Genomic DNA, 13,113 nt, shown 5'->3' on the forward strand with positions numbered 1-13,113 from the left:
GCACAAATCAGCTCTAGCAAAAATTAGGAAAAGAATTTTGATCCATTAAATCGTTTAGCAGACCTTGAAGCCCCAAATGTATTTGATTTATTTACTTTTTCTCAATGACATATAACAGTTTGTTCTGTGTAGTATTTCTGCATTCAAGTATTATACTATATTATAATTTCTACAAAAAATATTACTGTTACATTATGTGATGTGGTCCTTACAAATGCACACAACTAGATATAATTCTAGAAGGCAAACTTTAATCATCAAACATACAAGAATGAGGATAAACCCAGGAGAAAACCACATACAACAAACGAGAATCAACAGAGGGTATATACTATATATACACATGACAAACAAAGAGGACTAATTAACAAGACACAACTGAAACGAGGACTCTAATCAAATCAGTAGCCAAGGATACAGGCAAGAGGGGAAACAGAGAGAACTAGAGAATTAGCAAACTAGAAAACCAAGTAAGAAACTGAAGACAGGGATAAACATGAAAACTGATAAAAAACAAACTTTAAACTGACAGAACTCTGACAATTACATGATTTATTTATTAAGTGTTTACTTGGTTTTAGTTTCAGTTCTACAAAACATTTTAGAGTAAAAAACATTTTACACAAATACAACATTTAAAAAGTACATGTTTTAGAATGCTACACATATAGAAATAAATGATAAAACTGGATTTGCATTTAAGCATTAGCTTGGCTTTATACCTGTTTGAATTGAAATGCATACTTGCTAATATATCCATCTGCAGTTTTACAAAACATATAACATGTGGGGCAAACCAAGGTTAGTTGTCACGCAGTTTACTCCCAATGAAAACGATTTTTATATTAAAAATTCATCCTAATTTAGAAGTAATAAGCTATTTTCTATCTTGTTTTTTTTTTCCAAATACTTTTTAATGGGCATGTCACATTCAAGACTTACAAGTAAACACCCCCACTGCTATGATTGGGTAGGAGTTTTGCATATTAAAACATGCCCAATATGTAACCTTGTGACTCCTCATCTCTGCGTTGCCCCAGAAACCTGATTTGTTGTATGCTTTCCAACTGAAAGGTTAGGAATAAGGGTATATGTTTTTGGTGGGTTTTTAGTGTGGTCTGGCATATATAAGATTATGTGTTAGGGTTAAGTCTTTTTGATGCCCCCCCCAAACCACTTCACCAGATGTCCCACCCTGCAACTAATTTCATTGGGTAAGGTTACAGTGACAGGTAGGTTTAGGGATCAGTGTTTGTTGTAGGCAATCAGTACTGTGATTGACATGACCAATAAAAACTTAAGAACCGGCTGCAGGGCAGCACGGGCCTGGCTTCTGACATCACACTTGGATGTGGGCCGGGTTGGATGTCCACTGTAGGCTGCTCATTACATGTGTGGGATTGTTTTTTAAAACTTCAGCTTTTGAAAAATATCTTCTTACATAGTTCATAGTTGAAACATTTGCCAACATTGTGAAACAGTTATTTGTATTATGCTTTATAAGTGTTGGTTATGGTTAAGTACTTGGAGTTACCCATAGCTAAAATAAAGAATAACTTGTTTAAAATGGAATTATGAATGAATGTACCATTGTCTGTCTTTCAACAGAGGTTGAAGGATGAAGGATGAAGGCTATTCATCATTCATTCTTTTTGATAAGGTGAAAAACATATACATTGTCATTTGCAGCGTCGTGTTTTAAAATAAAATGAAATGTGTTGTAAGCTAATGTCTTACTCATGAAAAAACAGAAGATGTCGCTCTGAAGCTTTTTTCAGGATTACAGTGAATGGCTTAGATAAAAACAATAACAAAAGCAGCATTCTCTAACATGCTTTCTTCTGTATCTGGGAACCCTCACACTAACTGCAAAAATGCTAATGCAAAGGAAAGCAAATCACAACTATCACAACTGTTTAGTTTGACTGCGGCGCTACAGTATATATATATTCAGTACAAATGATCTGTATCTGAAAAAGCAATATTGACACATGGGAAAAAACACAGATACTCACACTTCGATATTACTGTGGGGTTTAGTTGTCACTGCATTGTTGCTTGAGTAATCCTGTACTTGCGTCTCACATATTTACTACTACATGACATACACGGCACTATGACAATAATGTGATAATGTGACAAAATTCGAAAGTTCTGAGTTTAGTTTCAGTTAAAGCTTTTTTTGACTAATGAGGAAGCTTTGAGTTCTGAAACTTACAGGATATTTTTATATACATGACCCCTTTAAGATCTGTGAGATGTTTGAAACCAACATAGTAAACCAATGCTAGGGAAAACACCTGATTGACAAACAGCCTTGGCTGAATTTCAGAAGAGCACACTAGCATACTATAAATTTCTACCATATAACGATATGGCAGAGATAGTAAGAGCAGGATGCTATTTTGAGATCAGTTTTGAGATACAGATTGCAGAAAGGGAAGTTCCTTTCAGAATGTTTTTACAAATGAATCATCGAAAACTGAGAATAAGCAAATACACTTTATAAATTTATATATATATATATATATATATATATATATATATATATATATAAATTTATAAAGTGTATTTGCTTATATATATATATATATATATATATATATATATATATATATAATTTATAAAGTGTATTTGCTTATTCTCAGTTTTCGATGATTACTAAGTGCACTAATCATTAATAATTAAAGGGGTGGTTCAATGCGATTTCACTTTTTTAACTTTAGTTAGTGTGTAATGTTGCTGCTTGAGCATAAACAGTATCTGCAAAGTTACATGCAAAACAGTTTAATGCAAACGGAGATATTGTCTTTTAAAGTTATGGCAGTTTAATGCCTACAAAAACGACCGGTTTGGACTACAACAAGCTTCTTCCCGGGTTGGTGACATCATAAACCCTGCAAAACGCCCCCGGGAACACACAACAAAGTGGGCGAGGCCATGTGGCGCAGCATAATGGAAGCGGAAGAGTGGCGAGCGGCGCGACGCGTCAAAAGATAACAGAACCCATTATAATCTGATATTTTCTACACTGGATGCGCCGCTGAAGACAGATTCCAGAATCATGAGTTCAATGCTGGATTTGCACAAAGGCTTTTACTAAAAGATGAAGCAGTTCCTACTTTAAAAGCAGAAGCTGCTGTTTATCGCCCCCAAACTGTAAGTACGTTTTATTGTTTCTACATGTCTTTTAAACGTATAAGTTAGTTCTGTTGCTATTTTTTGGTTGCATCAGGGACATAAACAAAGACCAACATGTTTTTGCTTCTAGCCAGTTAACGTTAGCTAAATTATATTGCATACTTCAAACGTCTATGTTCATATAGACAAACAGTTGTTCATGCTATAAATTAAATGCTACCTTTACAAAAATGCTAGTACTCAATCATGTATTCATGCTACAGTAAAGCTTTAATCAGGATAAAACTGTATATTGAAAGCTAACAAACAGCAGTGACAACATATCTAAACACTTTGACACAAATACTAAATTAAATACCATCCTTTAAAAGCTGCGATTGCAGAGGTTCTTCTTGACCTTCTTCATCTGGGTCTGATTTGGCTCAATTTGATACAGCAATATAGACTCCATTATTTACATTTCTACTGAAGCCCACTTAACCGGTAACAACTAAAATGGTAAGGGGCGTGGCGTTGCCAGACACTTCAGCGAATCACGATGGCTCTGGATACAGTGAGCCAGCTAACCAATCTGAGCACATTGCGTATTTCGGAGGGAGCAGCTTCATAGAAGCAGGAAGTCAGAACAGAGGTGTAGAATAAAGGTAAAATATATAAAAAATACAACTTTTTTTAAAAAAAACGAAGCATTAAGACATGTTAAACTGCACCCCAAAAACACAATCAAGCCTAGAAAAAAACACTTAACCACCCCTTTAATCAACAGTTATACAGGAAAATAAACATGTCTTTAACCTGTTTTATATTAGATAGGGAGAAAAAAAGTAATATGAGTAGTCACAAAATAAAAAGATTAAAAACCTAAAAAGAAACAACTCAAAATGATTGCTGCCATGTTGGCTTTGTGGAAATGAAAGTTCAGTTTCAGACATATACAGTACAAGAAGAAACCAAATCCAACCTCAACCTCAGAAGTCCTTGAGCAGTAAACAAAAACACAAAATAAAGGAAATTCAGTTAAGTAGAAACACATTTTGTCTTTTCATTCAACAAGCATCTCTCTATCTCATTATTGCTGCAAAATATACTTTTTACACTCTAGCTAGCAGCATATTCTGACACTGCATCAGGATGCATATATAAACACAAGTTTACAACAGGCTATAAAAGGAAACCCTGCTCAGTTACAGTGAGATGAGTCACATGAGAACTATAGTCTCAGCTCGGTGTTTAGAGGAAACATGAGCGTTAAAAAACCCCCCAAACTTTCCGTTACACACTCATCTGCGGCTCAAGCAAGAAAACACTTCCTACTCAGCAGTACGTGTGAGTGTACTCTTTCACAAAAAAGTTATAGGCCTCTAGCTTTTCAAATGAACTCTGGAGCAGTTCGCTTGAGATATGAACGCAGACCAACGAACCAAACGATATATTCATAACGGGAAATCTGTTATATAAAAAGCAGTAGTGTCTGATTCTGTGAGTGAGCACATTAGTTACCATAGTTGAAAACTAAAGAGCATCTCTTCATCTTAAAATGTTGTGTAATTGTGCTTCTCAGTGCAAGAATTCTGTCCTTGATTCCGGGTCTACCTGCATTATACCTGTAACATTCATAGGTCTCGACACAGTTAGCCTGCTAGACTGCTGGGATCCAGAGAGAGAGCGTGTTTGAATTTGCTGCAGTTTAAATATAAATGTAGTATATAATTTAACAGCAGGAATGACTGCTACATTCATACAGTGTTTGCGTGTGTGTCGACAGTTACACATAAAGCCACAATAAGCTCATGGAGCTAACTTGTCAATCAGTTTGATGACTCAATCAACCAATAAGAGGACAGTTGTACTCACATATGACTTGCATGAACGCATTTTGGCACACTTTGAAATGTTGCCTTGTGAAAGCGAACCGAACCAGGAAGAAAATGCAACATTGTGTCCCTGTTTCAGAACAAAACAAACGGTGTGAAAATGCTCTAATAAAAACACCATCTCTGTGCCACTTTTACAAATCCTTCAGTTCTTGGAAAAGCCAAGCTAATGTTGATGGTTTTATTATGAGCTCTGTCACAATCGCTCTCTCTCTCTCAAGGACACACAAGGTCAAGTGACGCATCTATACAGTTTCCTGTAAAAACCATCCCGGCATGAGAACTCTTACAAACTCTTATAACAGGCTTACCATAGTGAATCAGGGTAAGACAAATGAGAGAGAGAGGCATGACACCTCACCTTTATTTATACTCTATTAATTATATAAATAAAATTAAAAGGTAGGGTAGGCAATTTCGGAGCTAGTTTTGAAAGCATTGGATCCCATCCTCCCTTCAGAGCGCTCTCCAAATCCATGCCTCCTCCAAAACACATGAGATATCTAAAACGCAGGTCATCTACAACCAGAGCAGATTCAGCAAAGCATCATAAGAGACAGCCTTAAATTACCTCATGTCTCAAAGCTCATAACATTACAATAATAATGAATGTAAAAAACTTACAGAGCTCTTACTTGCAGATTCATTTCGGCATTGATAGTGTTGACATAAAAAAAGCCTAAAGCCGAGTCTGAGGACGTGAACAGCTCCGGACTGAACTGAATGCAATGATTGGATGAATATTTTTTGGTCCTGAGATTCCAAAGATGATATATGTATACATTTTTAAAAAATATTTAGAACAGTTTTATTATTGATTGCTATCAGAATGTGAAGAGAGTTTCAACCAGAATAACAACAAGTTGCCTACCCTAGCTTTAATAATATTTCCTGTATCAATGCAAAAAAAAAAAAAAAATGCATTAAGTCAGAGTACAGATCTTAAGGATATCATTTAATGGCACACTTAACTTTTAAAACACTCATGGATATTCCAGATAAGGTAACATAAAGATCAAAATCATGAAACTACACATGATAACAAAAAGACAAATGAAGTACAGAACTCTGCAGAGAACAAGGTCCTGTTTGAGACACACACACACAAAAAAAAAAAAAAAGGTAGAAAAGCTGTCACGGCAATGCCCTTTCAAAAGGTAAACCTTTGTACCTTATTCACCCACAAAGGGTGCATATTAGTACTTTTAGGGTAAATATTATTACCTATATGCTACATCTTGAAAATCTTGAAAGACTACTTGTCCCAGAAACAAGACAGCTTTTGTACCATTTTTTCTAAAAGTCCTGAATATCGAAATATTCTTTTAAGATATATAGGGGAGAAAAAAATACTGTCTAAAACAGTGTCTACTGTTTTAAGCCTCTTTTTACATATGCTACTGCTTATAGTGAAAATAAAAAAGTGCTGGTACTCTCTTGTGCGCTGGCTGACATATGCAAACCATTATCACATTTGACATTTCTACAATGAAGAAACAATGCTTTGACTCTGAGTAGCAAATTACTGGCAACATGCAACAAGTGGCAGTAAACAAGAAAAGGTGAAGCCAAAGTTTAAAGAGTAGAAGTGCCCGAACACACATACCAGTGTGTACTGGCCCACTTCAAGCACTCACTGTATTAAAGGGGTCATGAACTGCATTGTTTTATTATTTAATGTTTCCTGGGGTGAACTTATAATGTTAGTATGATTTTTTTTGGTCAACTTGGTCATAATTTAGAAATATTTGAAAGCTCTGTTTTAAGGGGCGTGTCTGCTGTGAGACTTCAGTGTAAACACCCACTGCTGTGGTTGGCTAACATCTTTGCATTTGAAATAGCTAAGTATTACATGTTTAACTTTCTTGAGCATGTTTTTACTATTACAGCTTAAGCTTAACTAATCTTGAAAAGTGATTATTATATTTAGATCTATGGCATTATATTGAGATTGTGGCATGAAATGTTGCAGTGATGAGCATGTAGCAGATCACAGACATGTTGAGCACATGAATGCAGTGATCTCGACATTGTAACTTGATTTCTGCACACTAACCAATGTTTTCATGACTAACAGTGCAAACACACTGTAAATAAGAGAATCGTTGATTATTACAAGAGTTTTGGTATGAGTCCAGAGAACTTAGTCACTGATAAACTCGTGCTCGCACTCATCGCGTTTGATTAACAGCTCCAGTGTGCGCTGTTTGATTAACAGCTCTAGCGATTGCAAAGGGAGTGCTCTTTGATCACTTTCTATTAATAATTTAAGTTTAAATAACAGTTTAAATAACTGATTATTTTCATTCTACTAAGAGAAACAATGTGAAGTTGACTGTTAAGTCAACTTCATCAGAAATAAGAAATCACTGGTCACAGATCAGTCATCAAAATGAACACGGTTATCATGTTGTCGCATTACTGTCGAGTCCATATTGTAAATGTCTGTTTGCAAAGCTTGCTCCAAAATTGCAACTGATTTACCAAAGAACCCACAGTGAAATGTACCACATACAAAATAAATAATGCTCAACTGAGACATTCACATTGCTGAAATTGAAAATAAATAAAATGAACACCTAGCATTAGAATCCTTTGGAAGGTGTTATTTTTAGGCCAGTGAGTGATCCTGTGCTCTTCTCTCTTCCTCATCTCACTAATACCAGTGGGCAGGGCCAAACTTGCAGTGAAGTAGGTGTTGATTTCTTCTACAGAGGTGGTCTTTCACCTATTTATAATGTCATAAAAAGGCACATTCCAGGAGTTGTTCACTGGGCTTGGTAACATATGTTTTTGAACTACCAAGGAAGTTTTCAGTTCTGAAACTTACAGAATATACTTATAATGATATTCTAAAATATATTATAAAAACTTTTATATATCAAATGTTTAAGGAAAATTTGATTTCTCAGTTCATGACCTCTTTAATGCACATGTGGTCTGCCACGTGGGGATTTACACACTTGTGAATAAACTGTATGGTCTTCAGTGGCAAATGATGGTTTTTGGTGTTGTCCTATTGTGCTGTAGGTGGTGCAGACAGGATTGTTTGTTTGCATCTGTGCTGATATCTGTTAATATATGATATATAGTATTGTCAAGCTATAGCAACACTGCAATGAACAAAACCAGTAAATCCTTGAATTGAAATTAGAAAAACATTCAGTCTTAAGATCTATTTACAGTTAACTTATTTCCTATTTTTAACTAGAAAATGCTGACCTAAATTAAAATATTATATACAGACTGGATGGATGCACATGTCTTCTTCTATTTCTTACCTCAGGATCAGGCATTTCTTCTGTAAACTCATAGACAGTTTGAGGATTCGCTGTTTTCACCAACATCTCCAGGGGTCTTTGTACTTTATTCTTTGGCTGTAGAACCATCCAATCAAACAGTCATACAAATCATTCTATACCACTTTATACTTGCATGCATATTTACATTTACACTCTATAGTTCATAGTGTGTGGAGTGGACACCCACTTTTATTTCGTCTCGGCCCGTTTAATCCAGTGAAGACAAATCTTAATCATAAGGCATACAGTCTATTGTGAGCAACAGTTTGTGGCAGGCACTTTTCAAATTCCTCATGACAATGGCCCTGTACACAAGGCGAGGCCCACATAGAAATGTTTTACTGAGTCTGGTGTGGAAAAACCTGACACCTAGACCTGAACATCTTGGGCAGTGTTCCTCAAGTCTGTTCTGCAGGCTTTAACTCTAACCCTAATCAAAGTCATCTGAGCATGTTAATCAGAGTTACAAGAAAAATACAGGTAGGCGAGTTTGATCAGGGTTTGAGCTAAAATCTGCAGGGCACTGCCCCCTCAGGGCCAGATTTGAAGAACCTTTCTAGAAGACAAGAGGCTGTTAGAAGTCAAAATTGCAGTTTCAGTGCAGCTTCAAAGGGCTTTAAACGATACCAGACGAGGAATAAGGGTCTTATCTAGCGAAACGATTGGTCATTTTCGGAAAAAATGTAAATGTATATGCTTTATATAAACAAATGATCGTCTTTGTAAGGGCTTCCACCAAAACCGCATTTCCGTATTCTTCAAAAAGTTTATGCTGTTTGTTTGTTTGTTTATTAAGGTCCCCATTAGACACTGAAACAACAGTAGCTATTCTTCCTGGGGTCTCCTCAATATTCATTACATGTTTTACTTATATTTTTTACACCATTCACACAACTGCACACACAATAACAGTATACAAGACGTACAAGAGTTCATAGCAGCTCAATGCCAAAGAAAAGAAAACTCAAAAACAGCTCATTTTCTGGTATCATTATACTACAATACATATTCTATAATTACAACAAAACTAAATCATTAGATTCAACATAAATCTTCCTAAAAATCCACAAAAAATCCACAATTATCAGTAATCACTGTGTGAACAAGAAAAGTTTTAACTTCTTTTGAAAGCATTTTTATTATTTTCCAGCAACAAAAATCCTTGTAATGAGTTCCATGCCACCATAGCTCAATAAAACACTGACCACTGTATTTGGTGAGTTCTGCATGAAGGCAGCACACATCGCATCTCACCTGTTTGTCTAGTGCAATAATTATGTGCATCTGAAAAAAAGGACAACCTACTATAAATTATTTCTGGAGTTTTTGATACTATAATGTTTCTCATAAATGTTACTAAGAAATACTTAAGTCTAAATTTTACAGTTAACCAAGACAAACTATCATGCATAGCAGTCACACTGGTTCTATATGGACAGCCCAAAACAATTCGGGCTACTTTATTTTGAGCTACCTGAAGTCTGTGTAAATTGTTTTCACTTGTATTTGAACAAACAACTGAGGCATAATCCAAATGAGAAAGCACTAACGACTGAACCAGCTGTTTTGTTGTCCAAAAAGGAATTAACTTCCTACAGTGTCTAATAATGGCCATACTTCTATACCCATTTTTTGTAAAATTTGGTTTATTTGACTGTTCCAAGACAGCTTACTATCAACAATAATTTAGTTTCTTCTACTTGTTCAATCAAAGTATCTCCAGATGACAAGTGTAATGTGAGTGTCATTTTTAGAAAATATTTTGACCCAACTGCCATACATTTTGTCTTTTTCTATATTGATGACTAATCTATTAGCACTAATCCATTGTGTGACTAAGGTCAATTCTTTATTTAAGATGTTATTAAGTTGATCTACTGTTCTTGCAGATGCATATAGTGTAATGTCATCTGCATATATTGCCATGGTGGCATGTTCCATCACCAGGGGAAAATCATTAGTAAAAATAGAAAATAGAAGGGGCCCTAAGCAAATGCCTTGGGGCATAGAATAGGGAAGGTGTAGGACATACAGCGTAAACTTTTTGAAGAATACGAAAGTGAGGTTTTGGCGGAACCAGTTGGAAGGCGATCATTTGTTTATATAAAGAATATAAATGTTATATTGTTAAATGTTATAAATGTTATATAAATGTTATATATATATATTATATATATATATAAATGTTTATTGAAAATGGCTGATTGTTTCACTAGATAAGACCCTTATTTCTCGTCTGGTATCGTTTAAAGCCCTTTGAAGCTGCACTGAAACTGTAATTTTGACATTCAACCGTCTGGAGGTCATTGAAGTCCACTATAAGGAGAATAATCCTGGAATGTTTTCATCAAAAACCTTAATTTCTTTCCTAATGAAGAAAGAAGGACATGAACATCTTGGATGACATGGGGGTGAGTAAATTATCAGGAAAATTTTATTTGAAAGTGAACTAATCCTTTTAGAGGGCAACACTTTAGAATAATGGTCTGTCATTATAGGTAACTATCCAGAAAGAAATTCAGCGGGAAAATGGTACTACATTAACAGTTCAGCTATACTTACTGATTAGTTAATATTGTTTCTATATTCGTTAATAGCATAAGTGTTCATTTGACCATTATTCTAAAGTGTTACCATTAAGATCTGTAATGGCTGCACAAATATATTCATAAATTCATATAAAGTATTTTGGGAATGTAAAATATAAAGTATTTTGAAGCTTACCTGAACTTGTGCATAGATTGTATGATCATTCTCTTCTTGGACACCTAATAGTTTTAGAATAGCATCATTTTAAAGAATCACCTGACCACCTGACCATTACTGTCACCACAGAAAGTGTAGGTATGACTATTTGTACGTATGATCTTTGCTTTCCTCGCTATCAGGCACCATATAAGGTTTAAATAAAACTTGTCATGTAGGTGTATTGTTCTGCATTTGACTCTGATATGTATAACCTTTTCATATACAATTGCTGGTCATATAATTAGAATATCGTGAAAAAGTTCATTTTTTTATTGTTAATTATTTTTAAAAATGAATTCTAGATTCCCTACATGTAAAGTAAAACATTTCAAAAGTTTTTTTTTAAATTTTGATGATTAGAGCGTACAGCTCATGAAAGTCCAAAATCCAGTATCTCAAAATATTAGAATATTTCCTAAGATCAATCAAAAAATGGATTTTCAAAACAGAAAAGTTCAAGTTCTTTAAAGTATGTTCATTTGTGCACACAATACTTGGTCGGCAGCACATATTACAGCAAATGACTTGCTCCTAGCACAAATTACAGCATCAGTGAAGTGTGGCATGGAAGTGATCAGCCTGTGGCACTGCTGAGGCACTATTGAGCCTTCAGATCATCTGTATATTGTTGGATCGACTGTTTCTCATCTTTCTCTTGAAAATATCCCATAGATTCAGGTCAGGCATGTTGGCTGGCCAATAAAGCACAGTAATATCATGGTCAGCAAACCACTTGGAAGCGTTTTTTGCACTGTGGGCAGGTGCTAAAGTCCTGCTGGAAAAGGAAATCAGCACCTCCATAAAGCTTGTCAGCAGATTGAAGCATAAAGTGCTCCAAATCTCCTGGAAGATGGCTGCATTGACTTTGCACTTGATAAAACACAATGGACCAACACCAGCAGACGTCACGGCCACCCAAATCATAACTAACTTCAAAAACTTCCCACGAGACTTCAAGCAGCTTGGATTCTGTGCCTCTCCAGTCTTCCTTCAGACTGCGGGACCATGATTTCAACATGAAATGCAAAATTTACTTTTATCTGAAAAGAGGACTTTCGACCACTGTTCACTGGCCAGTTCTTTTTCTCCTTAGCCCAGGTAAGATGCTTCTGACGTTGTTTCTGTTTCAGAAGTGGCTTGGTAGTCCTTTTCCTGAAGATGTCTGAGTGTGGTGACTCTTGATGCGCTGACTCCGGCTTCATTTGACTCATTGTGAAGCTCTCCCAAGTGTTTGAATCGACTTTTCTTGACAGTATTCTCAAGCTTGTGGTCATCCCTGTTGCTTGTGCACCTTTGCCTACCCAATTCTTCCTTCTTGTCAACTTTGCATTTAATATGCTTTGATACATCACTCTGTAAACAGCCACCCCATTCAGTAATGACCTTCTGTGACTTAATCTCTTTGTGGAGGGTGTCAATTATTGTCTCCTGGACCATTGCCAAGTCAGCAGTCTTCCCCATTAGTGTGGTTTCAAAGAACAAGAGATACCCGGAATTTATACTGTAGGGTTGGTCATTTAATGAAACTCAAATATAAATATTCTAATATTTTGAGATACTGGATTTTGGACTTTCATTAGCTGTACGCTCTAATCAACAAATTAAAAAAAAAAAAAAAAAAAAACTTTTGAAATGTTTTACTTTTCATGTACGGAATCTAGTATAAATATAAGTTTCATTTTTAAAAATAATTTACAATAAAAAAAATAAACTTTTTTACGATATTCTAATTATATGACCAGCACCTGTATGTACATGTTTGGGTATTCAGTAGTATACTTGAATATGACTTCATATGACTACTTCACCATTTTTGTATTCAGTGATTCATGTGTGTACTGTATATGCAAGGAAAAATGTAATTCAACTCTAACTGGTATGTCATATCCTATGACCAACAACTTGATTTCCAAAACAATCTGTTATTCTAAAAAGTACATGGTTAAAAATAAAGCACTGCCTTTTGCTAATTTGATACATCATGGACATACCTTTGTTATGGTTCTTGCAAAAGCAGTATAGTGCAACAGTTGCAACTAAAATCATCA

The 13,113-nt window shown here is 35.3% G+C and overlaps 1 pseudogene; it reads right to left on the reverse strand.

Moving 5' to 3' along the window:
* Positions 1 to 6,787: 6,787 nt before the first annotated feature.
* LOC125261941 overlaps positions 6,788 to 13,113 on the reverse strand; it is a 54,976-nt pseudogene continuing 48,650 nt past the window's right edge.

This window comes from Megalobrama amblycephala, unplaced genomic scaffold (genome assembly GCF_018812025.1).
Source record: "Megalobrama amblycephala isolate DHTTF-2021 unplaced genomic scaffold, ASM1881202v1 scaffold533, whole genome shotgun sequence".
NCBI lineage: Eukaryota > Metazoa > Chordata > Actinopteri > Cypriniformes > Xenocyprididae > Megalobrama > Megalobrama amblycephala.